The following is a 26080-nucleotide window of genomic DNA, read 5'->3' as shown; positions in this document are numbered from 1 at the left end:
TACGTTATTATCAGGAACAGAAGTGCTGTATGTAGATTTGTTTTGTTCTCATGTAAAGTAGGAGAACCTAATATCACCATAAACTGTGTATGTTTATGCATGAGGACAGAATTCATGTGATAAAGGAAAAAAAGGGGCTGTTGGAGTTACCCAGGGTTGCAGAAGCCTGCTCTGATTACACAGGAGAGTTATCTTCCAGAAAGCAAAAGGAGAGAAAAAACTAGGCATAGTTTTTTCACCTTTATAGAAAATGTTTAGAAATGTCTTAAATAGATACTGTGACAAATTAGCCAAATGATTAGATTTTCTTTGCAGTGCTGTTAATCACTGTGAAGCAGTATTTGTAATTGCATATTTGGCTGAGTGAGCCCAAGCAATTTTATTTTTTAACAGATATCTGGTAGTGCTGCTTTAATATAGCCTTTTTACTGTCATTCCTCTGGTGCATCTATTAGTCTATAATGAATTAAGGGGCTACTATTCTTCCAATTTCTTTACTAATCATTTCTTTTACCTAAAAATAGGCTGGCTTACTGTGTTACTGTGCTTTTCATATATGTATGGTGCTGGATTCAAAAAGCAATCTGGACACACTGGAAACACACTTTAGAACTTTAAGGTGAATGGGCAGAACTAAACTGCTTATTGGTGGAATAGGCATGTACTTGGACACACCTTCTTTTAAGTATACTCAGCTGCATTAGGGTAATTTGACAATGTATAATACAGCTCTATTTAGCAGTAAAATCACCATAGAAAAAAAACATTCTTCTTTGAGCAGCTGCAAATAAGCCGAAGTTGCCAAATGTCGTATGAAGGGATATAAAGCCCCCCAGAATTGGGCTGTGGAGCAGCATTGTCTGGAGTGATGGGGCTTCTACCAATACACTGACTTGGTGTTATTGATCCAGAACTAATCATCCAACATCAGTACCTAAACTCACTAACCCTGCATTAAGATTTGATTGCATTGTAGGTAAAAGTTTCAAAATCTAGTGGGAAGCCTGAAATCTAGAAATATAGAAGCTGTTACAACAGAAAAAGGCTGGACTGCAAAATCCCCTTTCATCCGAAAGGGGCCTAAGCTAACACTATGTATAGTTAATAACAGTAATCTTACATAGACAGAGATGACTTTAGGCACCTAAAAAAAAGGCTAATATATTTTTATTTCTTGTATATTCTTTTCCTGAGCCCACATTTCCTTTTCACTTCTGATCTGCATCTATGCTTGTTTCCTCTGTCCCTTACACACATTATTAGACTTTAAACTAATTACAAATGCAGCACAACATGGGCTTGCTAGTGTCACAAGGTACAAGAGACACAAACAAGATACCATGGCTTTTACATAGATGCATGTCTGTGTGTATGCGCAAAATCCAGATGCTGAAAAGTTGTGTGGATGCATGTTGTTGTGTTTTGTAGTTTTCTTCAATTCTTTATTCAAAGAACTGACATACTATTTACGATGACCAAACATAAATTCATATTTCATTTACTATCGTAAAGCCTTTAATTCTCTGCCTGCCATTATGCATTAACCCCATAAATATAATCTTACTGTTAATGAAGTAGCAGGTATTAGTAGTGCTCAGGTCATGCTCATTTTGTCTGCCTGGTGCTTTTAGGTTTGTGCAGTATTTTCAGGCATGTGCAAAACATTGGGCACCCTTGGACACATTACATATTTTGTTGTTTTTATTTTTTATTAGAGAAATATGCAACAGCATCTGATTAGCCATAGCTAATCAAACATTAAAAACACAATACACTCAGCAACTCTGTGCTAAGGTTTGGGGACCTAATTACCAATGCCACTTGTAGCATCACAACCCCAAAGCATGACAAATTCATGAAATGCAGTTCCTTTCTGTCTTCAAACATCTTTTCAATTATCTTGATTGTGGCCAAGGTATTCTATGCTGACTGTCCAGAACAACAGTCCAGAGCACTTGTTTCCAAAAGGCATTTGACTTGTCTAGACGTTATTCCATGAAGATGTGTTTGTGCAAGCAGCGCCGCATATAAGCAGTTCTCTGCAAGAGTTTTATTGGTCTTCCTGCACAGTTTCCTAAACCCCTTGATTCCACTGACAGTTACTAATTACAGTTGGTGGCATGAGTCAGACCTGATTTGCTAATCAAGGTCTGAAACCTTGTGAAAACATTCTGAGCCCTTGCATAGCTTGGGGTGTCAGAACATTTGCACAGGCCATATGTCCTAAAACACAGAGTAACTGTTCATTAGAATGTGATGAAAATATTGTGTTTTTTGTATAAGACTGTTTGTAAATCATTGCTGTTCAGTGAAAAACAAGTATCTCAAAAATGGTGACTAAACAGGAGAGGAAAAAACCTTTGTAACTTCCAATGAAAGTCAAGGTAAAAATATGTCTTCCAAGTTATTTTGAAACAGAATTATTTTGTGTACAGAGCTACAGCTACAGGGTTCAAACAATGGGGGAAACAGACAGAAATAGTAAATGTTTCACTGGTTATCATCCACAGGTGTTTTTGCCCATCATTTTACCATAAGACGATGGCTCAACGTGGGTCTGAGAGGATGTGGAGCTGATGAGAAACACAATAAAGATAATTGCAAATCAAACTGCAGATGTTGCGGCTGTTCAGAACCATGATTGGATGTCTTAGCCTGGACTTTGGAGGTGGGAAAAATCCGGCAGCAACAAATGGCAGCAAATCTTTTGACAAAAATGGTAAAGGTAAAGGATGGAGAAAGAAACATTTTTGACTATATTTATATTTCCTTGTTCAGGCTTCTGTGTAACTGTAAAGATATGTTTTACTAGAGTGAATAACATGTACTTGTTTGGCTAAAAATTAAATGAAGTGGTCTTTTGCACAGTCATTATTTCTGTGTAATTAAATTAATGTGGGAGGGATGCACAGTTTTGTCAGCATCACTCACCTGACTCTGTGGTCAGAAGCCCAGGGTCTCACACCCCCACTCCCACAGACAGTGTCAGTAATCTTAATGCAATCTTTTGGATCCAATGGGGACCATCTGCTGTGTAGCTGTAGAGAAATAAATTAAGAGGGGGGTGAACACCACAAGCAATGCTGCAGGCAGGAACAAGTAACATCTGATATCAGCTCCAAAGGGTGTTTGTGTGTATGTGTGTGTGTGTGTGTGTGTGTGTGTGTGTGTGTGTGTGTGTGTGAAGAGCTTGACAATCTAAACAAATGCTGTCATTTGCGATCAAATCATTCAGACACACACACACACACACACAGGAAGGCATAGAAAGAAGTAGTTCAGCTTAACCTCCTCAGGTCTTTCAGGAGAGGACGAACAGAAAAAGGGGATTAATTACACTGTACAGGCAACCCATCAGTGGTCTTCATCCAAGTCAAAAGCTGAACTAAAACCTAGGAATTATTGCTGGAATAGCTTCCAATCATCTGCATATGTAATAGTTTTCATTTGCTAATTATGCAAATTAAATGGAAGAGCTAGAGCCACCATGCTATAGACTGCAATTAAAGCAATTTTCTGTCTACAGAAATGTTCTTATTGTTTCTCCAGGCAAGTTCTGATAGGATTACTTTGCTCACATACACTCAGTTAGATTTCCTCATGAGTTAAGCAGCAGAGTAGCACAGATGCTTATTTTGCTCAGGGAGTGATGGAAGAAGCAAATCTACAAATAGCAAGGAAATGCTATGTGCTGTGCAATTGTATTAAAGCTCTTACTTCTGAGCTGTTGAGTGTGTATTTGTGGAAGGTTTAGGTGTTTTGTTTGATATTATTTTGTGTGGATTAATGTCAATCTACATGCAGTTTTATAGCATTTTCTTTATATGTTCATTTGACAAGGCAAACATGTTCTGAATTCCATTAAGCCCATTTTAAACAACCATTTTTTTGCCCCATAAAGTGTGATCTGTTACTTGGCCTTTTAATGTTATGAACCAAATATGTATCATTTTATTAACTGCAATTTTAGTTCTGCTGAGTCAGTAACCCCTTCTACTAATGATTGTGCCCAGTCTTTCCTTGTTCTCGGTCTCTGTATTTGTACTTGTTTGACTTAACTTAGCACAGAACAATCTGGCTTTTTGCAGTTAGACTTTTACTGTCTGACTTCAGCACTACCAGAATATCAAGCTGACATTCAATGTCATCATCACACCAGGTAATTACAGGGCCAGCATTGCCAGTGCCAATACCAATACAGATACTTTGTACTGATGAAAGCAGCATATGTACTTTCATGTAGGGGAGAAAGGTTTGTCAGGATTTATGAAAAAAAGTCAATCTACATGTTGCTTGACAATAGGAATCCTAAAGTGTCCCTTTCACAGGTAAAATGAAAGAGTTATTATATTTACCACTATATAAGCTACCTGGATATTCTTTGTTTCTCTAATATGACTCTGCTAGTGACCTCTGCGTTCTTATAACAGAGCCCATAGTCCTAGTTCTTTGTGCAGTGCTAATGTGATTATGGTGTGTGAAAAATGGCGTGTGAAAAAAAGTGGCAGAAGAAGATGCATAGATTGCACACAAATTTCGTAAGCATTAACCAGAAGTCTGGTTACAAAATCTCTCATTTTGAATTTTTTCAGATCTATCATTTGACCAACATAAAGCTAATATCACCGCTTTTCTACATCTTTGGAACATTGAGCTAAAATATTTGCTATCCCTGCACAATGCAAGAAAAAATAGTTTATGTTTACCGCAAGGCTAGACTACTGCAATGCACTATTGTCAGAATGTTCCAGCAGTCAGTGTTGTCTGGAGCAGAAATGTGATGGCATCATCTGTAGATCTGGCGGTATTCAAACTGTAGTGGGTCCATGGATTTTGGCAGTAAAGAGGTGATGTCTCTGACTAGTTTGACACTTTATTACATCTGATATGAAGGATACTGTGTCCTAGGGATGTATTAAAGATGTTTACAAATACTGGAGCACTGGCACTAAAAAATTCTGGTCCAGCTGTCTGCCTGGTATTCATCCCTTGAAAGCATTCCACATGTCTCTCTGTGTGGTTGGACGGGCGCTGTACAACTTACAAGCTCCATCCATGTTCTGTTTGCTGCACTGTTGGAATTGATAGCCCTGTTGGCGTCACCAGTGCTAGGTTGGTGCAAAACTCCCATTTCTGGTGCATGAAATTCCAAGCAGCACAAAAGTCAATGAGGTCTGTGGACAAATGAAAATCTGGGTAGTCAACTGTGAAGGGAAGAGTGATGGAACCGGAAGTGCGATGAACATAGACCATGGCTGGTAAACCCTTTTTAATGAAATTCCCAACAAGTGTGGAGGAGGTTGGTGAAAACCTTATTAATGAATTAATGGGCACTGTAAACAGGGAGTGTGACGAACTAGACTCACCAAGAACTGTGGATGAGGTTGACGAAAGCCTCATTAATAAAGTTCGTAGTCACTCCCAGATTATCTAAGGCTGTGGACACAAGACAATCTGGCCAGTCAATTTTAATTTGCACTTTAAGAGGTACAACAAGGAGTGTATTGAGGTGGACTCACCAGGAACTGGGGATGAAGTGATTTAGCAAATCGCAAATTATCTAAGGCTGTCGACACAAGAGAATCTGGGCGGGCAATTGTAATTGGCACTGTAAGTGGTATAACAGAGAGTGTGATGAAGGGGACTCACCAAGAACTGTGGATGAGGTTGTTGAGCAATTCCCAAATTATCTAAGGCTGTGGACACAAGATAATCTGGCCAGTTGTAATGGAATGAGGTTGATGGTAGCCTCATTAATGAAGTTCGTTGCCACTCCCGAATCTTTGAGGGCTGCGGACAGAAGAGAATCTGGGCAGGGAATTCTAGTAAGTATAGTAAGTGGTGCAACAGAGTGTGTCACGAATGTGTCAGACTCACCAAGGACTCTGAATGATGTTGGTGTAAGCCTCATTAATCAAGTTCTCAACTGCTCCCAAGTCAGTAAGGGCTATGGATACAAGACAATCTGGGCAGTCGAGTGTAATAAGAACTGTAAATAGTGTAACAGGGAGTGTGACGATGTGAACACCATACTCCCTGTTACTCTGGTTGAGCTTGGTTTTGGTGTAAACTGGTTGGAGGCTCCCAAATGGCACAACTTGCTCAAACTTGTCAGTCATCATCATTCTGTCATGTATATGTCTAATTTATTTAGCAACATAATTGTGAACTGTACAGATTTCCTATGCAGGTGTCCTCAAAATGCCACTAACTATGACTCTTTTTTTCTGCTAAATCAATCAGAAAAGCCATTCCTGAATGTATTTGATGAACATTTTAGTTCCACAAATGGTCAAAAAGTCAACATTTACACATTATGTAAAGACCAATTTTGACTAAGAACAAGAAAATTCCTAGGACTAGTTTGAAAAGTGCCATTTCCACACAACTAATGTAATGTATTTAATGTATTTAAAAAACCATGTAATTGCAAAGTTGCAAGGGCTAGTGTACAACATAAAATACAGCATGTTTCCAATGGCCAAGTGCAACAAATCATTAGATATACTTTTTTTTTTTTTTTAGTTCCTCTTGTAGCCAATCTTTCTAAAATGTCTCTGGTAAACTGGTATTAAACACATTTACACATTATGATATCCTTCATCTTATAAACCATGGTCTTCCTAAAACCAGTATACTGCTGTACAGATGAACATTTTTATACGGAATAGCATGGCATAAAGTGACATTATGTGGTGTTTTAACTTAAAATAACAGCTTCAAAATCATGTTAATGACCACTCTGAGCTCAGCATACTGCAAACTGCATTATGTAAAATCATGATTTCCTAAAGTCATATTTGTGTAAAGTCCTGTAATTTTACTTAATTCTCAGTAAGTATCCTTCAGTGGTGTCTCAAAGTGTGAACTACACTTCCTGACTGTAGGTGGAATCCAGGAGCAAGAAATACCAACTTGACCCTTAAAATGGTGCTAAAATGGGGATAAAGATCAGTCTGGAGCAGTATGTGATGCATACAAGATATTTAGAGCTTATGGGCAGTTAATTACTTTTGAAGGAATTTTTTTGGTTTTTATTTTATTTTTTATAACTTTACATTAAATAACAATACTAATGATACTTTTTGCATTAAAGAGATAAGGTTATTAAGGTGAGTTTTAGAGACTCTATATCACCATCTTATTCTTTAGTCTTTATAAAGGTCATATAAGCAGCGAACTTGTAGAGAGGAGAATTACCACTTGACAATGTCTTCCAGGTTTGTCAGACACTAGAAGGTGCTACAAACAAGTCCAAAACGAGGAGATGTGAGGAAAATCATAGTTTATTATAAGTATTATAAGTGTTTCCTCAACTCACTCACAGTAATGCTAGCCTCTATTGCCCAAAACCTGCTCTCTGTAGAAAAATGGAAATATACTGGTATGTTATATTTGCTTTTTTAGTGAAATACTGGTAAGGTCTGCTATATCTGTCTTCTCTATACATAATTATTAAATATCCATAATTACAAAGGGGGTTAATACTGGGCAGTGTAAAAACGTACCTGTATATATTTATACAGGTATATACATAAATACCTGCATGTTTATTGGAGCAACACAACAGAAATGGTTCTGAAGATAAGTGTAAGAAGTCAATTCAGTCTTATTTTCCGGATCACACAGATTAATGATGAAAATCAACTCATCGGCGCCACCTACAGGCGAAACCGCAGCACTTAAGGTGGACTATTCAAATAAGAAACTGAGGAAAGTAAGACTAATCTGAACAAGCTAAGAATAAATAAGGTAATTTTATTATTATTCACAGTGCATTTTGTGAAAGTAACTGTCCCTTAACAGACCTGCTGTTTTACTTTCAGCCTAACCAAATGTTTTCTGATGCGTTTAATTAACCTGCCATCCATATCCCACCTTTACAGAGTTTCCGATTCGGTTCATCTCAGTGTAAATCGTGAAAAGGAAAATAAAGAACTCCAAAAAAAACCCCCCAAAAAACAAAAACATGTTAGTCTATGTTGGGATGAAGGTTTGGTAATGTAGTAACACCTCACCTTAACTGTAGTCTAAAGAGAAATGGCAGCACTGTTTGTAGAGGAGTTGGAGGAGCTTTAGTGACTCGTGGCTGTTTAGTAAAGCTGATCGCATGCTGTGCTGCCAGAAAGCAGGTGACGTCACAATCTGAGCAGAATGATGATGAAGTTCTAGAGCGCGAGCTCTCACAGCCTCACTTTATGATAACATGGAAGTTCTTGAGGACAGTAAACCACCACAAATACACCTTCAATAATACACTAATAAAATAGATTATCATTATTATCACCAATAATGTTTATATCATAATATAACAATATCTTGGATTTGATATTCTGTGTTACACAAAACATCTGACATGGAATGGAAAATGGAGCTCTGCAATACAGTGGATCTTCAGTAGCACAGTTGAATCTCGCTGTTCTAGAACCTGCAGTAAATTATGGTTCATTATTGCACTAAAAGTCACAGCTCAAATAGACAAGATTTTGCAGAACCTTTGTGGATAATCAGGTCTGGTTTATTTCTGAGGTTGAATATGAAGATTTTTAAAGGCGGCATCGTAAGCTGTTCAGCATCAGCAGATTTTAGGATCTCAGCTTTGTCATAAAAAGTGTCCTACAATACATTAATGACTGGCTCTGACTCTGTCTGTTCATTCAGTTGTTTGGGAATCTGGATCTCAGGCTGAGATTAAGCTTCAAGTTCAGATGGAGAGCAATAGCAGGAGATACACTTTCTTCACTGTGAAACCAAAGAAATTCAGAAAACTTTTGTTATAACTGATTTCCTAAAAACATTTAAGTTTATGTAATGTTTTAAAAAAAAATGATTTTTTTTCTGAAGTTACATAAAACAGGTAGTAACTGTTCCAACAAGAATTGTGACAAATAAGGTGGGAATAAAAACATCAACTTGTCTAGACCATATTTACGCAAATTTAAAAAATCTGTGTTCTGATGTTCTCAGTGGCAGTTGGTTGTAGCGATCATAACTTGTGGCTATAACAAGAAAAAAGTTCCAAAAGCAGCACCACCAGTAATAAGGCGAACTCGCAGACACTTTATACCAGACAAATTCATTGAGGAGGTAAAAGCTATTTGTTGGACTGATATGTATAAACAGAAGAACCCAGATGCAGCCCTGGACATTTTCATGAAATTGTTAATGCTAGTTGTAGATAAGAATGCACCCCTGAAAAAGTCCACTGTGAAAAACATAAAAGCCCCATGGATGGATAAATCCAGCCCCATTAATGAACAACAGTACTACACTAGGAAGAAATATTGTAAACTGTGAAATTATGTATGTAATGTATGTATGTATGGTGCCATTTTTGATTGAGGTAGAGGGATCATTTATAACAAAATCATGTTAATCATGAAACTGTCAATTTAAAAACGGACATGTAAGCGTGGAAGATGTTGAAAAACTTATAAGCAAACAATACAAAAAGAAAGAACATCGGAAATTGACTATTTAGATGGGAATATTTTTTAAATAGCTGTAAAACACATACACATACACAGCAACACATTGCTATATTTTTAATGTAAGTATAGAGCTGGGTATATATCAAAAGCAAAAGTGATCCCACTTCCCACTACCTAAAGACAACAGATGCTCCTTAAATGGTCCCAATGGTCCCAACCTGTCAGTTTACTTCTTGTATTGGGCAAATTATTAGAGAAAATAACATCGAGAATGCAGAGCTACTTATCCGAGAAAAATCTGTAGGAGAGGACTTTTAACATGCACTACATTAATGGAAGTCTGTCAGAGAGTAAGAAGATAAAACTGGAACAGCCCACAAGGAAGTTATTATTTTATGTTATTATTTTCACTATACATAAATTACCTACATGTTAGATGAAGCCATGCTGCAGATGTATGCAGATGATTCCACTCTTTATGCGTCAGCTGCCACAGTAAATAATTTATCTGAAATACTAAAGGAAGAACTAAAACCAGTAACAAATTGGATCAGAGACAACCAACTCATGTTAAACATATTAAAAACAAAAACTAGCATAATTGGATCCAAATCATTTTGAGAGCCAGAGATAACTTTAAAGATAGAAGAAAAAACAACTGAACAAGTTCAAGACTTAAAATGAGTAGACCACAAATTAGCATGGGGAAAACATATTGAGAGCATTGTAAAAGTAATGGGAAAGGTTTATCTATAATAAGAAGGTGCACAACATGTTTTACTCAGAAAACTTAAAAAATAGTAATACAACCCTTAGTGTTATCTAAACTAGATTACTAGATTACTAGAATGCAGAATAATGTTGCGAGAATGGTCTTACAGTGCCCATACAGAATGAATATAAATAAAATGCACAACGCACTAAAGTGGCTACAGGTTGAAAACAGGTGAAGGGCTATCCTTGTGGGACTAAAAATACTTATGAACAAAAACATCCAGTGGGCCTTTATGATCAATTAGAACAACTAATAGAGAGAGGAACACATTCTACAAGATATTCAGCAAAAAAAATATTACAAGTGCCAAGAGCAAAAACCAACTACGTGTAGAACAGTTATTTACAGAGCCATTAAAAAAATTGAATTTAAAACTTATTTTACCATTCATTTTGAGCAGTGTAACAGGCAGCGAGCCTGTTACACTGATCAAAACTGATGGTAACATTAGTTGTAAAAAAATTTTATAAAACTACCTTACAGATATAAAGAGTTGATGAATCCTTACTGCCGAGTGGAGGGTATAAGGTGAAAATATATATGTATATGAAATATTATTAAACCTTACTACTATTTGTATTCTTCTTTATGCGACTATATTCTTATGTGCATGTAGCTATGTGTGTATATGTAGGTATGTGTGTCTTGCTTTGTTTTCTGTTTTTTTTTTTACTGTAAGTTGTTGTTTTTTTTTATTTTGTATGTTTTGTTATGAAGTCAAAATTATTTGTATGGCACTTTTTTCAAAACTGGTGTCACAAAGCAGCTTTACAGGAATCAGTAATAAAACCAACCGCATTTTCAAAAGGTTGAAAACTGTTTCTATTAGGGCACTGTTATCAAGGTGTGCTAATGTGTCTAATAGAGTAAACAGTGGGTGAACACCTCTGCAGCACTGCTGTGTCTGATCTAACTGTACCAGCAGAACACACACTAATATACCACCACTGTGTCAGGGACACTCTGTACCCTGTGGTGGTGTGTTAGTGTGGATTCTGTTGATACAATTGAAATAAATGTCTGGTCAGTCTACATGTATGGGGCATTTATGCACATGTGCGTTCAAGCTTGGTTCAGTACTTCAACTCTTCATGTTTCAGTCTCAGCAGGCATAGTTTCACTCACAACAAAAATCCCCCTTAACTAAACAAAGATGCCGCTGGGGCTGAAGGCCCTTTAGTTTGTGCAAAACTATTAAATTAACAGAAAACTACTTTCATTTTTATTTTTGATCAGTTACCTTTTTCTTAGTAAAACTAAAGCTACGTCTGAAAGGAGAGAAAGACCTTGTCTCCTTACCTATTAAACTGATAATGAAACTATTTAGCTCATTAAACTGACTGTAAACAGAACTCAAGTACTCAACACTAAATACATGAATCTGTGCCATTTCCTGCTTTCCCTAAATGTGGCTACATGCCGATTTGAATAACAGTTCCCACTTGACCCAACACACACCAACTCGCCTGGTTTAGCTCGCTTTGCTGCCATCTAGTGTGTGTGGTGTGTACAGCAGTTTAGGCCTTCATTTTTGTTGTACTACATTTTAAACCAGCCTATAAGAGTCTATGCCTTAAATGCCAAACACTGATCAAAATGTTTCACACCTAAACAATGTAGTAGACTGACAAAGCTAAAATTACATTTACATAACAAAACTACCAAAAGCCTAAAATAGAAGGATAATGCTTCTACTCTAAAGGGCCAATTTTCTGTCATAAGCCTAGACTGGTGATTCCCAACTCCGCTCATTAAGCAACCCTCCTTGCTTACTTTCCAGCTCTCTTGGCTTTAGCACAGCTGATCCAACTCATCAATGGTTTGAGGAGAAAGCTGATCAGTTCAATCAGTTGTGCTAATTGAGAGAGAGTGATTTTTTTTTTTACTTAACTGATGAGGTCAATTTTATAAAGTGGAGTATGCCCAGGACTTCCCAATAATGCTGCCTCTAGGTAGGTAGCACTTGCAAACCTAGCTAGCTAGCACAGCTGTTGGTACATTAGCATGAATTTAGCAGCTCCTAAGAGAGGTAAGAGACAAAACTCTTACCTCTGAATTTCTGTGCCTCCTCCACGGTTATATCAATGCCTGCGTCCACCAACGTTTTCAAAAAGTGTGTGTGTCTTCATAATGCTGAGCATATTCTCCAGCCCTGAATAGAGCTGAACTTGGTGGTTAATTGGTTGATTGAAAACAGTACTGCAGTAATGACTGCGCTTACAGGGGTAGGTGCAGTGTTTCCAACTCCTCAGTAAGGAAAGGAGCTGTTGTCTGTCCTAAAGGTTGCCAGAAGTCTCTAAATGACGTTGTTGTCTAATTTGCATAATTGATTGATTGATTGATTTTTGCTTGTCTTTGAAGCTGTAGAAAAAAGGGATAACGTTGTGGGAGAGAGTTCACAAAATGACTTAATATTTTAATGCTTTGTCTAGACCCATATTATATAAATCAATTTTGTCCTGTGTTGTTAAATGTTAGCATATCAAATTTAATCAAAAGTCTGTTATGTGGGGTGGAACTGCTACTCTATGTTTAACTACGTTACTCACCTCCTTTATCCGGGCTTCAGACTGGCTATAGTTAATAATGAATAATTATTATAATTAATTATATATTAATTATTATATATTTATAATATGAATGTATTTATTTTATAATTATTATATATATAATAAAACTTGTTAAGCACATGATTCTGAGGAGGCATGTCAGTTTGGTGGACATATTTCAGAAGAAGGTAAGGCCAGTGGTACGTAACTGTTACAATTTTACATGCTGCATCTTTAGCCTATTCTATAATAGTCTGTCCAGAGGACTTGATATGTCAATTATTATGGTTGCCATTATCCGATCACATTCAAGCATGTACATTCACCAATCAGGGTGAAACTTATCAATATAGGCATATTTTATTAACCAGTGGAATTGTCAGAAACACCCTACAACAATGCTGTCATATGCTATTTCCTATATGTTACATTTGCACCAACCTTTTTGAGTTCTGACTCCAATACATAAACTTATCGATCGACACACAATACAGATCCGATACCATTGTTAAATAAATAAACCGGACACCTCACCATGTGGAAGAGACTTAAAGCATCAGTATTGATGTAAACATTACCTCACTAACTTTGTAAAATAAAATATAACAAATTAACACACAGATATAAATGTATTAGATTTATATTTAGTTGTCGCCAAAATAGGAACCAATTGTGCAGGACCTTGGCACAGCATTCGTCTTACAATGGCAAAGTATTTATAGGAGACAGTCACTCATGCCAGATTTTGTTATTTCAAAAGACACTAGGCTATTCTAATGTCTTCATATGAGATATGACTATTAACATAATAGTGTTTTTTTAGCTGAAAATGCAATCATTTTGATGATTGGTTATGTGTATTTGTTATTTGTGTATTCATCAGTGTTGGCTGAGCTCTAACTTTTATTCTGAAATGTGAAGTCTGTGAGACCAAAGGGGAGCAAGCTTTCTTAATATCAGGACTAATATTCCTAGTCTCATTGGGCCTGTTGTGCAGGTTCTTTAGGTCTTATTGGGCCTGTTGTGCCGGCTCTTAACGTGTCATTGGGCCTATTGTCATGTTCTTAAGGTCTCATTGGGGCTGTTGTGGTTGGACCTTTAAACCACTTGCTTATTGTCTATTTTCAATATTGGCATAACAAAAACCTAAGCCATAGCTGACACTTGTGTGACTCCAGTGTTGTGTTGAGTTTCTTATGGTAATTCCTACTCCATCCTCTATGTGGCAGTATATTGGAAGTAGGCCAGGTTACAAGTCAAAAGGAGGGAACGATGCATTAGCAAGGTGGTTTAGTTGTGGCTCACGTCAGGCCTCACTGTAATGAAGACCCTTAATGGTGGAACTATAGGTTCTAATACTCATGGTAAGTTTGATATTGTTTAATTCTTTATATATTCAGCCACGCTTTGTGTATATTTTATTCATGAGGTTTTGGACATTGGATAAACTTTACAACAGAGGATTCAGTAGGACAAAGGTATCACTCCTGAATGGACTTTTAGCAACTCAAACCAGGGACTTGTTTTTTTGCTTGGTTTTGAACAAATATGGTCTTAGCTATGAAATTTGAATCCTCTAGTTTGCAAGGTACTTCCGCTTACAGACATTCCACCCTTACAAAGCCTGATCTCGTCTGATCTCAGAAGCTACCTAGGGTTGGGCCTGGTTAGTACTTGAATGGGAGACTGTCTGGCAATACCAGGTGTTGTAAGCTTTCCCTATCCTGCAAACAATTAAAGCTTACATTTCCATGTTATTTACATCTTTTGCACAAATTTGTAGTTGAAACTCTTTTGTGTTGTAAATGTTGATGTGTTGAAATGGAATGCTTTTTCTTGGTTTTGAACAAATATGGTCTTAGCCATGAAATTTGAATCCTCTAGTTTGCAAGGTTGTTCTGCATACGGCCATTCCACCCTTAGAAAGACTGATCTCGTCTGATCTCAGAAGCTACCTAGGGTTGGGCCTGGTTAGTGCTTGAATGGGAGACTGTCTGGGAATACCAGGTGTTGTAAGCTTTTCCAATCCTGCAAACAATTAAAGCTTACATTTCCATGTTATTTACATCTTTTGCACTTATTTGTAGTTGACACTCTTTTGTGTGGTAAATGTTGATGTGTTGAAATGGAATGCTTTGTGTTGTAAATGTTGATGAGTTGAAATGGAATGCTTTTTCTTGGTTTTGAACAAATATGGTCTTAGCTATTAAATTTGAATCCTCTAGTTTGCAAGGTGCTTCTGCTTACAGACATTCCACCCTTACAAAGCCTGATCTCGTCTGATCTCAGAAGCTACCTAGGGTTGGGCCTGGTTAGTACTTGAATGGGAGACTGTCTGGGAATACCAGGTGTTGTAAGCTTTTCCAATCCTGCAAACAATTAAAGCTTACATTTCCATGTTATTTACATCTTTTGCACAAATTTGTAGTTGAAACTCTTTTGTGTTGTAAATGTTGATGTGTTGAAATGGAATGCTTTTTCTTGGTTTTGAACAAATATGGTCTTTGATTTGAAATTTGAATCCTCTAGTTTGCAAGGTTGTTCTGCTTATGGCCATTCCACCCTTAGAACGCCTGATCGCGTCGGATCTCAAAAGCTACCTAGGATTGGGCCTGGTTAGTACTTGAATGGGAGACTGTCTGGGAATTCTAGGTGTTGTAAGCTTTTTCAATCCTGCAAACAATTAAAGCTTACATTTCCATGTTATTTACATCTTTTGCACAAATTTGTTGTTGAAACTCTTTTGTGTTGTAAATGTTGATGTGTTGAAATGGAATGCTTTTGCTTGGTTTTGAACAAATATGGTCTTAGCTATGAAATTTGAATCCTCTACTTTGCAAAGTTGTTCTGCTTACGGCCATTCCACCCTTAGAGCGCCTGATCTCGTCTGATCTCAGAAGCTACCTAGGGTTGGGCCTGGTTAGTACTTGAATGGGAGACTGTCTGGGAATACCAGGTGTTGTAAGCTTTTCCAATCCTGCAAACAATTAAAGCTTACATTTGCATGTTATTTACATCTTTTGCACAAATTTGTAGTTGAAACTCTTTTGTGTTGTAAATGTTGATGTGTTGAAATGGAATGCTTTTGCTTGGTTTTGAACAAATATGGTCTTAGCTATGAAATTTGAATCCTCTAGTTTGCAAGGTGCTTCTGCTTACGGCCATTACACCCTTAGAATGCCTGATCTCGCCTGATCTCAGAAGCTACTTAGGGTTGGGCCTGGTTAGTACTTGAATGGGAGACTGTCTGGGAATACCAGGTGTTGTAAGCTTTTCCAATCCTGCAAACAATTAAAGCTTACATTTCCATGTTATTTACATCTTTTGCACAAATTTGTAGTTGAAACTCTTTTGTGTTGTAAACGTTGATGTGTTGAAATGGAATGCTTTTTCTTGGTTTTGAACAAATATGGTTTTAACTATAAAATTTGAATCCTCTAGTTTACAAGGTGCTTCTGCTTACGGCCATTCCACCCTTAGAATGCCTGATCTCGTCTGATCTCAGAAGCTACCTAGGGTTGGGCCTGGTTAGTACTTGAATGGGAGACTGTCTGGGAATACCAGGTGTTGTAAGCTTTTCCAATCCTGCAAACAATTAAAGCTTACATTTCCATGTTATTTACATCTTTTGCACAAATTTGTAGTTGAAACTCTTTTGTGTTGTAAATGTTGATGTGTTGAAATGGAATGCTTTTGCTTGGTTTTGAACAAATATGGTTTTAACTATAAAATTTGAATCCTCTAGTTTGCAAGGTGCTTCTGCTTACGGCTATTCCACCCTTAGAATTCCTGATCTCATCTGATCTCAGAAGCCACCTAGGGTTGGGCCTGGTTAGTGCTTGAATGGGAGACTGTTTGGGAATACCAGGTGTTGTTAGCTTTTCCAATCCTGCAAACAATTAAAGCTTACATTTCCATGTTATTTACATCTTTTGCACAAATTTGGAGTTGAAACTCTTTTGTGTTGTAAATGTTGATGTGTTGAAATGGAATGCTTTTGCTTGGTTTTGAACAAATATGGTCTTAGCTATTAAATTTGAATCCTCTAGTTTGCAAGGTGCTTCTGCTTACAGACATTCCACCCTTACAAAGCCTGATCTCGTCTGATCTCAGAAGCTACCTAGGGTTGGGCCTGGTTAGTACTTGAATGGGAGACTGTCTGGGAATACCAGGTGTTGTAAGCTTTTCCAATCCTGCAAACAATTAAAGCTTACATTTCCATGTTATTTACATCTTTTGCACAAATTTGTAGTTGAAACTCTTTTGTGTTGTAAACGTTGATGTGTTGAAATGGAATGCTTTTTCTTGGTTTTGAACAAATATGGTTTTAACTATAAAATTTGAATCCTCTAGTTTGCAAGGTGCTTCTGCTTACTGCCATTCCACCCTTAGAATGCCTGATCTCGTCTGATCTCAGAAGCTACCTAGGGTTGGGCCTGGTTAGTACTTGAATGGGAGACTGTCTGGGAATACCAGGTGTTGTAAGCTTTTCCAATCCTGCAAACAATTAAAGCTTACATTTCCATGTTATTTACATCTTTTGCACAAATTTGTAGTTGAAACTCTTTTGTGTTGTAAATGTTGATGTGTTGAAATGGAATGCTTTTGCTTGGTTTTGAACAAATATGGTTTTAACTATAAAATTTGAATCCTCTAGTTTGCAAGGTGCTTCTGCTTACGGCTATTCCACCCTTAGAATTCCTGATCTCATCTGATCTCAGAAGCCACCTAGGGTTGGGCCTGGTTAGTGCTTGAATGGGAGACTGTTTGGGAATACCAGGTGTTGTTAGCTTTTCCAATCCTGCAAACAATTAAAGCTTACATTTCCATGTTATTTACATCTTTTGCACAAATTTGGAGTTGAAACTCTTTTGTGTTGTAAATGTTGATGTGTTGAAATGGAATGCTTTTGCTTGGTTTTGAACAAATATGGTCTTAGCTATGAAATTTGAATCCTCTAGTTTGCAAAGTTCTTCTGCTTGCGGCCATTCCACCCTTAGAATGCCTGATCTCGTCTGATCTCAGAAGCTACTTAGGGTTGGGCCTGGTTAGTACTTGAATGGGAGACTGTCTGGGAATACCAGGTGTTGTAAGCTTTTCCAATCCTGCAAACAATTAAAGCTTACATTTCCATGTTATTTACATCTTTTGCACAAATTTGTAGTTGAAACTCTTTTGTGTTGTAAATGTTGATGTGTTGAAATGGAATGTTTTTGCTTTGTTTTGAACAAATATGGTTTTAGCTATGAAATTTGAATCCTCTAGTTTGCAAGGTGCTTCTGCTTACGGCCATTCCACCCTTAGAACGTCTGATCTCGTCTGATCTCAGAAGCTACCTAGGGTTGGGCCTGGGTAGTACTTGAATGGGAGACTGTCTGGGAATACCAGGTGTTGTAAGCTTTTCCAATCCTGCAAACAATTAAAGCTTACATTTGCATGTTATTTACATCTTTTGCACAAATGTGTAGTTGAAACTCTTTTGTGTTGTAAATGTTGATGTGTTGAAATGGAATGCTTTTGCTTGGTTTTGAACAAATATGTTCTTAGCTATGAAATTTGAATCCTCTACTTTGCAAAGTTCTTCTGCTTACGGCCATTCCACCCTTAGAGCGCCTGATCTCGTCTGATTTCAGAAGCTACCTAGGGTTGGGCCTGGTTAGTACTTGAATGGGAGACTGTCTGGGAATACCAGGTGTTGTAAGCTTTTCCAATCCTGCAAACAATTAAAGCTTACATTTCCATGTTATTTACATCTTTTGCACAAATTTGTAGTTGAAACTCTTTTGTGTTGTAAACGTTGATGTGTTGAAATGGAATGCTTTTTCTTGGTTTTGAACAAATATGGTTTTAACTATAAAATTTGAATCCTCTAGTTTACAAGGTGCTTCTGCTTACGGCCATTCCACCCTTAGAATGCCTGATCTCGTCTGATCTCAGAAGCTACCTAGGGTTGGGCCTGGTTAGTACTTGAATGGGAGACTGTCTGGGAATACCAGGTGTTGTAAGCTTTTCCAATCCTGCAAACAATTAAAGCTTACATTTCCATGTTATTTACATCTTTTGCACAAATTTGTAGTTGAAACTCTTTTGTGTTGTAAATGTTGATGTGTTGAAATGGAATGCTTTTGCTTGGTTTTGAACAAATATGGTTTTAACTATAAAATTTGAATCCTCTAGTTTGCAAGGTGCTTCTGCTTACGGCTATTCCACCCTTAGAATTCCTGATCTCATCTGATCTCAGAAGCCACCTAGGGTTGGGCCTGGTTAGTGCTTGAATGGGAGACTGTTTGGGAATACCAGGTGTTGTTAGCTTTTCCAATCCTGCAAACAATTAAAGCTTACATTTCCATGTTATTTACATCTTTTGCACAAATTTGGAGTTGAAACTCTTTTGTGTTGTAAATGTTGATGTGTTGAAATGGAATGCTTTTGCTTGGTTTTGAACAAATATGGTCTTAGCTATTAAATTTGAATCCTCTAGTTTGCAAGGTGCTTCTGCTTACAGACATTCCACCCTTACAAAGCCTGATCTCGTCTGATCTCAGAAGCTACCTAGGGTTGGGCCTGGTTAGTACTTGAATGGGAGACTGTCTGGGAATACCAGGTGTTGTAAGCTTTTCCAATCCTGCAAACAATTAAAGCTTACATTTCCATGTTATTTACATCTTTTGCACAAATTTGTAGTTGAAACTCTTTTGTGTTGTAAATGTTGATGTGTTGAAATGGAATGCTTTTTCTTGGTTTTGAACAAATATGGTTTTAACTATAAAATTTGAATCCTCTAGTTTGCAAGGTGCTTCTGCTTACTGCCATTCCACCCTTAGAATGCCTGATCTCGTCTGATCTCAGAAGCTACCTAGGGTGGGGCCTGGTTAGTACTTGAATGGGAGACTGTCTGGGAATACCAGGTGTTGTAAGCTTTTCCAATCCTGCAAACAATTAAAGCTTACATTTCCATGTTATTTACATCTTTTGCACAAATTTTTTAGTTGAAACTCTTTTGTGTTGTAAATGTTGATGTGTTGAAATGGAATGCTTTTGCTTGGTTTTGAACAAATATGGTTTTAACTATAAAATTTGAATCCTTTAGTTTGCAAGGTGCTTCTGCTTGCGGCCATTCCACCCTTAGAATTCCTGATCTCATCTGATCTCAGAAGCTACCTAGGGTTGGGCCTGGTTAGTGCTTGAATGGGAGACTGTCTGGGAATACCAGGTGTTGTTAGCTTTTCCAATCCTGCAAACAATTAAAGCTTACATTTCCATGTTATTTACATCTTTTGCACAAATTTGGAGTTGAAACTCTTTTGTGTTGTAAATGTTGATGTGTTGAAATGGAATGCTTTTGCTTGGTTCTGAACAAATGGGAAAGCTGGGAAAGGTGGGAAAGCTACCGCTAACGCTTGTGGGAAATCCTTACTCCAGACCCGGTCCTTGGAGGAATCACTGTCTCCGTGTTTAGTTTGTTCTTTCTGCTTTCTATCACTTTCTAGCGCTTTTCCTCGTAACTGCTTTTAGATTGTGTTTACAGTCCACAGGTTTATTAAAAAAGCGGAGTACCCCACAACAACAACTTTATTTCGGTGCCTAAATCAGCTGAAAGCGGTAAGTTTGTATTTTATTATGGCTGTTGCTGGGCTTTTTGAGTGTGAGAAGTGTGGCATGTTTAGTCTAGACCCTTTTCCCACCGCTAGTGATAATGATAGTGTTTGCACTAAATGCGAGTTAGTTAGCTCTCTGGTGGAAAAGGTGGACCAGTTAGAGGTGTGCATCATGGGGTTACTGAAGGATAGAGAGCAAGAGTTGCCCCCCGTTGCCTCAGGGAGAGCTAGCACCCCCCCCACTCCGGCGTTAGAGCCCTCACAGCGGGGCGAATGGGTGACGTCTCGGCGGCATAGCCGGAAAGCTAAGGCTAATGCTAGCGCAAAGGCCGAAGCTAGCCCACCGGAACACCACGCTCCCCCCCCGATTCGCGTGTCAAACAGGTTTGCCCCGCTCAGCGAAACACCCGCTGAGGAGCCTGTTCACAGTACTCTGGTCATAGGAGACTCTATTGTTCGACACGTGAAGATAACTGGTCCTTTAGGGGCTCCAGCAGTTAGCTGTTTACCGGGAGCCAGAGCGCCGGACATTAGCGGCAACCTTAAGCGGCTAGCAAACAGGAGATATTCGAGGATAGTGATTCATGTAGGGGCCAATGATATCCGTCTGCGGCAGTCAGAAATAACTAAGGATAATATTAAAGAGGTGGTTAAACTGGCCCAGATGATGTCCGATGCCGTAATTTGCTCTGGTCCCATCCCAATGAGGCGCGGCGCTGAGTCCTACAGCCGACTCACAGCGCTGAACCGCTGGATGTCCAAGTGGTGTTCCGAAAATCATGTGGGCTTCATAGATAATTGGTCAAAGTTTGAGGGCAAGCCTGGTTTTTTAGGTAGGGATGGTGTCCACCCCACGCGGGGGGGTGCTGCCTTACTTTCGTGCAGCATAGCCCATAGTCTGCTAGTTAGTCGGCAGAGGAGTGTAAAAGGCTGCTGACAATCCAGAGCCGAGACCAGGCCGCAGACAGACAGGCTAAACCGACCGTCTGCGAGCTGCTTTGAGGCGTCACCCAGGTTTCACCGTATTGAGACTGTGTCTGTGCCCCGAATTAAAGCCAAACGTAGAACATCTAGATCAGCTCGTTTTAATCATTTAATCAGTGTTAAAATCTCTCATTTCAACGATAACACCAGCACCTCAGACCTAAAGCTTGGTCTACTTAACATTAGATCACTAACCTCAAAAGCAGTGATCGTGAATGAAATTATATGTGATCAGAAACTAGATGTTTTCTGCCTCACCGAAACCTGGATTAGACCTGATCAATATATAGCACTAAATGAAGCCACCCCCGCAGGCTATAAATATGTACATAGCCCTAGATTATCAGGCAGAGGAGGTGGAGTATGTATAATCTATCAGAATACACTAGAGATTATTCAAAAACACTGTAACACCTTCACTTCTTTTGAGCTTATCTACATTAATATATCAAATCCAGCCACAAATAAAAATGTTTTCTCACTGATTAATATTTATAGGCCTCCAGGGCCCTACTCTGAATTTTTAAAAGAATTTAGTGATTTTGCTGCAGACTTGGCAGTGTGCAGTGACAAAGTTATAATAGTAGGAGATTTTAATATTCACTTTGAAAAAGCAGACGATCCATTAACAAAGGCGTTTGTATCAATTTTAGATTCTGTCGGCATTATACAAAACATAACTGGACCCACACATTACTGTAATCATACCCTAGATTTAGTCCTGACCCTGGGTGTTAGCATTGATCAGCTAAATATTCTACCTCAAAGCTCAGTAATATCAGACCATTATCTAATCTCCTTTGAGCTACATCTAAGGCAAAATGTAAATTCTTCTCCCCAACACTGCCTAAAACGCACAATAACACCAATGACAACTGTACAGTTTACTAAAAATCTCCCACCCCTATCAACCTTAGCTTACACTCCGTCAGACCAAACGGAGCTCGTCAAATTAACAAACGATCTAGAGAATACCCTCCGATCAACCTTAGACAAAGTAGCACCGTTCAAAAATAAAATGATGAGGCAAAAAAGGCTTGCACCGTGGTACAGTGATCAAACTCGTACCGTAAAACAAACAGTGCGGAAACTAGAGCGTAAATGGCGGACGACCAAACTAGAGGTGTTCCACTCTGCGTGGAAGGACAGCCTTAGTCAATATAGAAAGGCACTCATTAAAGCTCGCTCAGCGTATCTGGCCTCGCTGATCGAGAAAAACAAAAACAATCCCAGAGTTCTTTTTAATGAGATCTCTAAACTTACTAAAAGCCAGGCAGATACTCAACCCCAGATCCCAACATCTTTAACTAGTCATGTTTTTATGGACTATTTTAATAATAAAATAGAAAATATTAGACAACAAATCCAACCCTGCTTATTAAATCAAACATGGCCGTCACCCGATGTAGTTGCTTTAGAACAAAACTTAGTTGTAGAACAAAGGCTGGAAGCCTTCTACCCACTTCCACAGCCTGAACTAGAAAAAATTATATCCTCAGCTAATTGTACAACATGTACACTCGACCCGATTCCCTCTAAATTGCTAAAAGAAATTCTCCCAATTATAATCGGACCTCTTTTAACAATTGTAAATTCATCCCTTAGCCTTGGGCATGTACCCCAAACCCTTAAAATAGCAGTTATAAAACCTTTAATCAAAAAACCAAATCTTGATCCTAGCGTATTATCTAATTATAGACCCATCTCAAACTTAACATTCGTATCTAAGATATTAGAAAAAGCTGTGGCCCAACAACTCTGCTTATACCTGAGTAAAAATGACATGTATGAGAAATTCCAGTCTGGATTTAGACTCAATCACAGCACAGAGACAGCCCTAGTGAAGATTACGAATGATCTCCTTCTTGCCTCTGATCAAGGCTACGTATCTTTATTAGTCCTACTAGACCTTAGTGCAGCCTTTGATACAATAGATCATTCTATATTACTAGAAAGATTAGAGAAAATGGTTGGAATCACAGGGACAGCCCTATCATGGTTCCAATCATATCTAACGGGACGCTTCCAATTTGTAAAGATAAATGATTTATCTTCAAACTACACAGAAGTAAGATATGGAGTTCCGCAAGGCTCAATTTTAGGACCACTATTATTTACATTATACATGTTACCACTGGGCTCAGTTATAAGCAGACATGGCGTTAATTTCCACTTCTATGCAGATGACACACAGCTCTATATATCAGCCAAACCTGACGATAAATTTAGACTACAGAAAATGGAGGACTGTGTAAAGGATATAAAACTCTGGATGTCACATAACTTCCTTCTCCTTAACAGTGACAAAACCGAAGTTCTCCTTTTAGGTCCAAAAGACTCTAGAAATAAACTATCAGACTTAATGTTAGACTTGGCAGATTCTCCCATCATTCCTGGTTTAGCAGCTAAAAATCTTGGCGTCACATTCGACTCAGATTTATCATTTGAGCAACATATAGCTAATATTAGTAGAACAGCCTTTATGCAGCTTAGGAACATCTCCAAACTAAGAAACTCCTTATCACTACAAGACACAGAAAAGCTAGTACATGCTTTTATTACCTCAAGGCTAGATTACTGTAATGCGTTACTGTCAGGTTGTTCCAGCAGGAACCTCAATAAACTTCAGCTGGTGCAAAATGCTGCAGCCAGGGTCCTTACTAAAACTAGAAAATTTGACCATATCAGTCCAGTTCTATCAGCACTTCATTGGCTCCCAGTTAAATTCCGTATTGAATACAAAATTCTTTTATTAACATATAAAGCCCTACATGGCCTCGCTCCTGAGTACCTGCAGGATCTTATAGTATATTACGAACCATCAAGACTACTTAGATCTCAGGGTGCTGGCCTCTTACGCGTTCCCAAAATTCTGAAAACCTCAGCAGGGGGAAGAGCCTTTTCCTATAAAGCCCCCCAGCTCTGGAATAACCTTCCAGATAATGTTCGGGACTCAGACACAGTCTCAATCTTTAAATCTAAACTGAAAACTTATATGTTTAGTTTAGCTTTTGGTAATTAATGTTTCTTAGATAAGGGCTGCAGGTCCAGGGGTTCGCGGACCCAGGGAATTGTAGTACTCTGAGATGCTGGAGCTGTCGTCTCGCTGCTTACACGCGATCACTCAGGTTTGTTGACGGTGGAGCAGATAGATGCTGGTGTTCTCAGGGTACGCCCGTGTCCGTGTTACCTTCTGGCTCTCTCCTTTTAATTATGCTGTGATAATCAGACCTGCCGGAGTCATCAGACATACCCAGATGCTGATGATCAACATTCTCTGCACTCCATAAAATTCCTCTTAGAACTAACTTCTCTCTCTTTACCTTCCCCGAGTAAATGGCCACCCAGCCCGATCTGCAGGAAGATTGCCCGCTGAGGTCCCCTCTACCTGCATCTAACCAGCTGCCACCTACCAGTCCAGCCAGCGGGTCCCCCCCAACCCGCCACCACCCATGGCTCACCCGCCAGCTGCTGCTGCCTGTTTGGTGGCCGTGCTGAAACCTAGATGGACTCGTGCCTGTCTGACACTATTAATATCACAACTATTAACTTTCTGTTGTACCTGGTTTGGTAATTTTTATCATTAATGTTTAAAACAGTCTGGCCAGAGGAGGATGGGTCCCCCTTGTGAGTCTTGGTTCCTCCCAAGGTTTCTTCCTCCAGCTCTGAGGGAGTTTTTCCTTGCCACTGTCGCCGTTGGCTTGCTCACGGGGGTCTTTGACGCTTCATGTTATTTCTTCTTTCTTCTCTGTCTCTGTTCTTTATTAAGTAATAATTATGTAAAGCTGCTTTGTGACGACAACAGTTGTAAAAAGCGCTATACAAATAAATTTGACTTGACTTGACAAATATGGTCTTAGCTATGAAATTTGAATCCTCTACTTTGCAAGGTGCTTCTGCTTGCGGCCATTCCACCCTTAGAACGCCTGATCTCGTCTGATTTCAGAAGCTACTTAGGGTTGGGCCTGGTTAGTACTTGAATGGGAGACTGTCTAGGAATACCAGGTGTTGTAAGCTTTTCCAATCCTGCAAACAATTAAAGCTTACATTTCCATGTTATTTACATCTTTTGCACAAATTTGTAGTTGAAACTCTTTTGTGTTGTAAATGTTGATGTGTTGAAATGGAATGCTTTTGCTTGGTTTTGAACAAATATGGTCTTAGCTATGAAATTTGAATCCTCTAGTTTGCAAGGGGCTTCTGCTTACGGCCATTCCACCCTTAGAACGCCTGATCTCGTCTGATCTCAGAAGCTACCTAGGGTTGGGCCAGGTTAGTACTTGAATGGGAGACTGTCTGGGAATACCAGGTGTTGTAAGCTTTTCCAATCCTGCAAACAATTAAAGCTAACATTTCCATGTTAATTACATCTTTTGCACAAATTTGTAGTTGAAACTCTTTTGTGTTGTAAATGTTGATGTGTTGAAATTGAATGCTTTTTCTTGGTTTTGAACAAATATGGTTTTAACTATAAAATTTGAATCCTCTAGTTTGCAAGGTTCTTCTGCTTACGGCCATTCCACCCTTAGAACGCCTGATCTAGTCTGATCTCAGGAGCTAGCTAGGGTTGGGCCTGGTTAGTACTTGAATGGGAGACTGTCTGGGAATACCAGGTGTTGTAAGCTTTTCCAATCCTGCAAACAATTAAAGTTTACATTTCCATGTCATTTACATCTTTTGCAGAAATTTGTAGTTGAAACTCTTTTGTGTTGTAAATGTTGATGTGTTGAAATGGAATGCTTT

The 26080-nt window shown here is 38.5% G+C and overlaps 22 pseudogenes; all 22 read left to right on the top strand.

The window, feature by feature from the left end:
* The first annotated feature begins 14351 nt into the window (after nucleotides 1-14351).
* On the top strand, nucleotides 14352-14470 carry LOC140567861 (5S ribosomal RNA; annotated as a pseudogene).
* Nucleotides 14471-14655: 185 nt separating this feature from the next.
* Nucleotides 14656-14774, top strand: LOC140568088 (5S ribosomal RNA; annotated as a pseudogene).
* Nucleotides 14775-14996: 222 nt separating this feature from the next.
* Nucleotides 14997-15115, top strand: LOC140566064 (5S ribosomal RNA; annotated as a pseudogene).
* A 185-nt stretch (nucleotides 15116-15300) lies between these two features.
* On the top strand, nucleotides 15301-15419 carry LOC140567951 (5S ribosomal RNA; annotated as a pseudogene).
* Nucleotides 15420-15604: 185 nt separating this feature from the next.
* LOC140568115 (5S ribosomal RNA) lies at nucleotides 15605-15723 on the top strand (annotated as a pseudogene).
* A 185-nt stretch (nucleotides 15724-15908) lies between these two features.
* LOC140566999 (5S ribosomal RNA) lies at nucleotides 15909-16027 on the top strand (annotated as a pseudogene).
* Nucleotides 16028-16212: 185 nt separating this feature from the next.
* Nucleotides 16213-16331, top strand: LOC140569878 (5S ribosomal RNA; annotated as a pseudogene).
* Nucleotides 16332-16516: 185 nt separating this feature from the next.
* On the top strand, nucleotides 16517-16635 carry LOC140567566 (5S ribosomal RNA; annotated as a pseudogene).
* Nucleotides 16636-16820: 185 nt separating this feature from the next.
* Nucleotides 16821-16939, top strand: LOC140566063 (5S ribosomal RNA; annotated as a pseudogene).
* A 185-nt stretch (nucleotides 16940-17124) lies between these two features.
* LOC140571770 (5S ribosomal RNA) lies at nucleotides 17125-17243 on the top strand (annotated as a pseudogene).
* A 185-nt stretch (nucleotides 17244-17428) lies between these two features.
* On the top strand, nucleotides 17429-17547 carry LOC140567565 (5S ribosomal RNA; annotated as a pseudogene).
* A 185-nt stretch (nucleotides 17548-17732) lies between these two features.
* On the top strand, nucleotides 17733-17851 carry LOC140570485 (5S ribosomal RNA; annotated as a pseudogene).
* A 185-nt stretch (nucleotides 17852-18036) lies between these two features.
* Nucleotides 18037-18155, top strand: LOC140570044 (5S ribosomal RNA; annotated as a pseudogene).
* A 185-nt stretch (nucleotides 18156-18340) lies between these two features.
* Nucleotides 18341-18459, top strand: LOC140570126 (5S ribosomal RNA; annotated as a pseudogene).
* Nucleotides 18460-18644: 185 nt separating this feature from the next.
* Nucleotides 18645-18763, top strand: LOC140569877 (5S ribosomal RNA; annotated as a pseudogene).
* Nucleotides 18764-18948: 185 nt separating this feature from the next.
* LOC140567564 (5S ribosomal RNA) lies at nucleotides 18949-19067 on the top strand (annotated as a pseudogene).
* Nucleotides 19068-19252: 185 nt separating this feature from the next.
* LOC140566062 (5S ribosomal RNA) lies at nucleotides 19253-19371 on the top strand (annotated as a pseudogene).
* Nucleotides 19372-19556: 185 nt separating this feature from the next.
* LOC140572659 (5S ribosomal RNA) lies at nucleotides 19557-19675 on the top strand (annotated as a pseudogene).
* Nucleotides 19676-19861: 186 nt separating this feature from the next.
* Nucleotides 19862-19980, top strand: LOC140566766 (5S ribosomal RNA; annotated as a pseudogene).
* Nucleotides 19981-25235: 5255 nt separating this feature from the next.
* On the top strand, nucleotides 25236-25354 carry LOC140572962 (5S ribosomal RNA; annotated as a pseudogene).
* A 185-nt stretch (nucleotides 25355-25539) lies between these two features.
* On the top strand, nucleotides 25540-25658 carry LOC140568457 (5S ribosomal RNA; annotated as a pseudogene).
* Nucleotides 25659-25843: 185 nt separating this feature from the next.
* LOC140572976 (5S ribosomal RNA) lies at nucleotides 25844-25962 on the top strand (annotated as a pseudogene).
* The last annotated feature ends 118 nt before the right edge of the window (nucleotides 25963-26080 follow it).

The sequence above is a fragment of the Salminus brasiliensis genome, chromosome 11 (genome assembly GCF_030463535.1).
Source record: "Salminus brasiliensis chromosome 11, fSalBra1.hap2, whole genome shotgun sequence".
Classification (NCBI taxonomy): Eukaryota; Metazoa; Chordata; class Actinopteri; order Characiformes; family Bryconidae; genus Salminus; species Salminus brasiliensis.
This window is presented reverse-complemented; position numbering and strand designations above follow the sequence as displayed.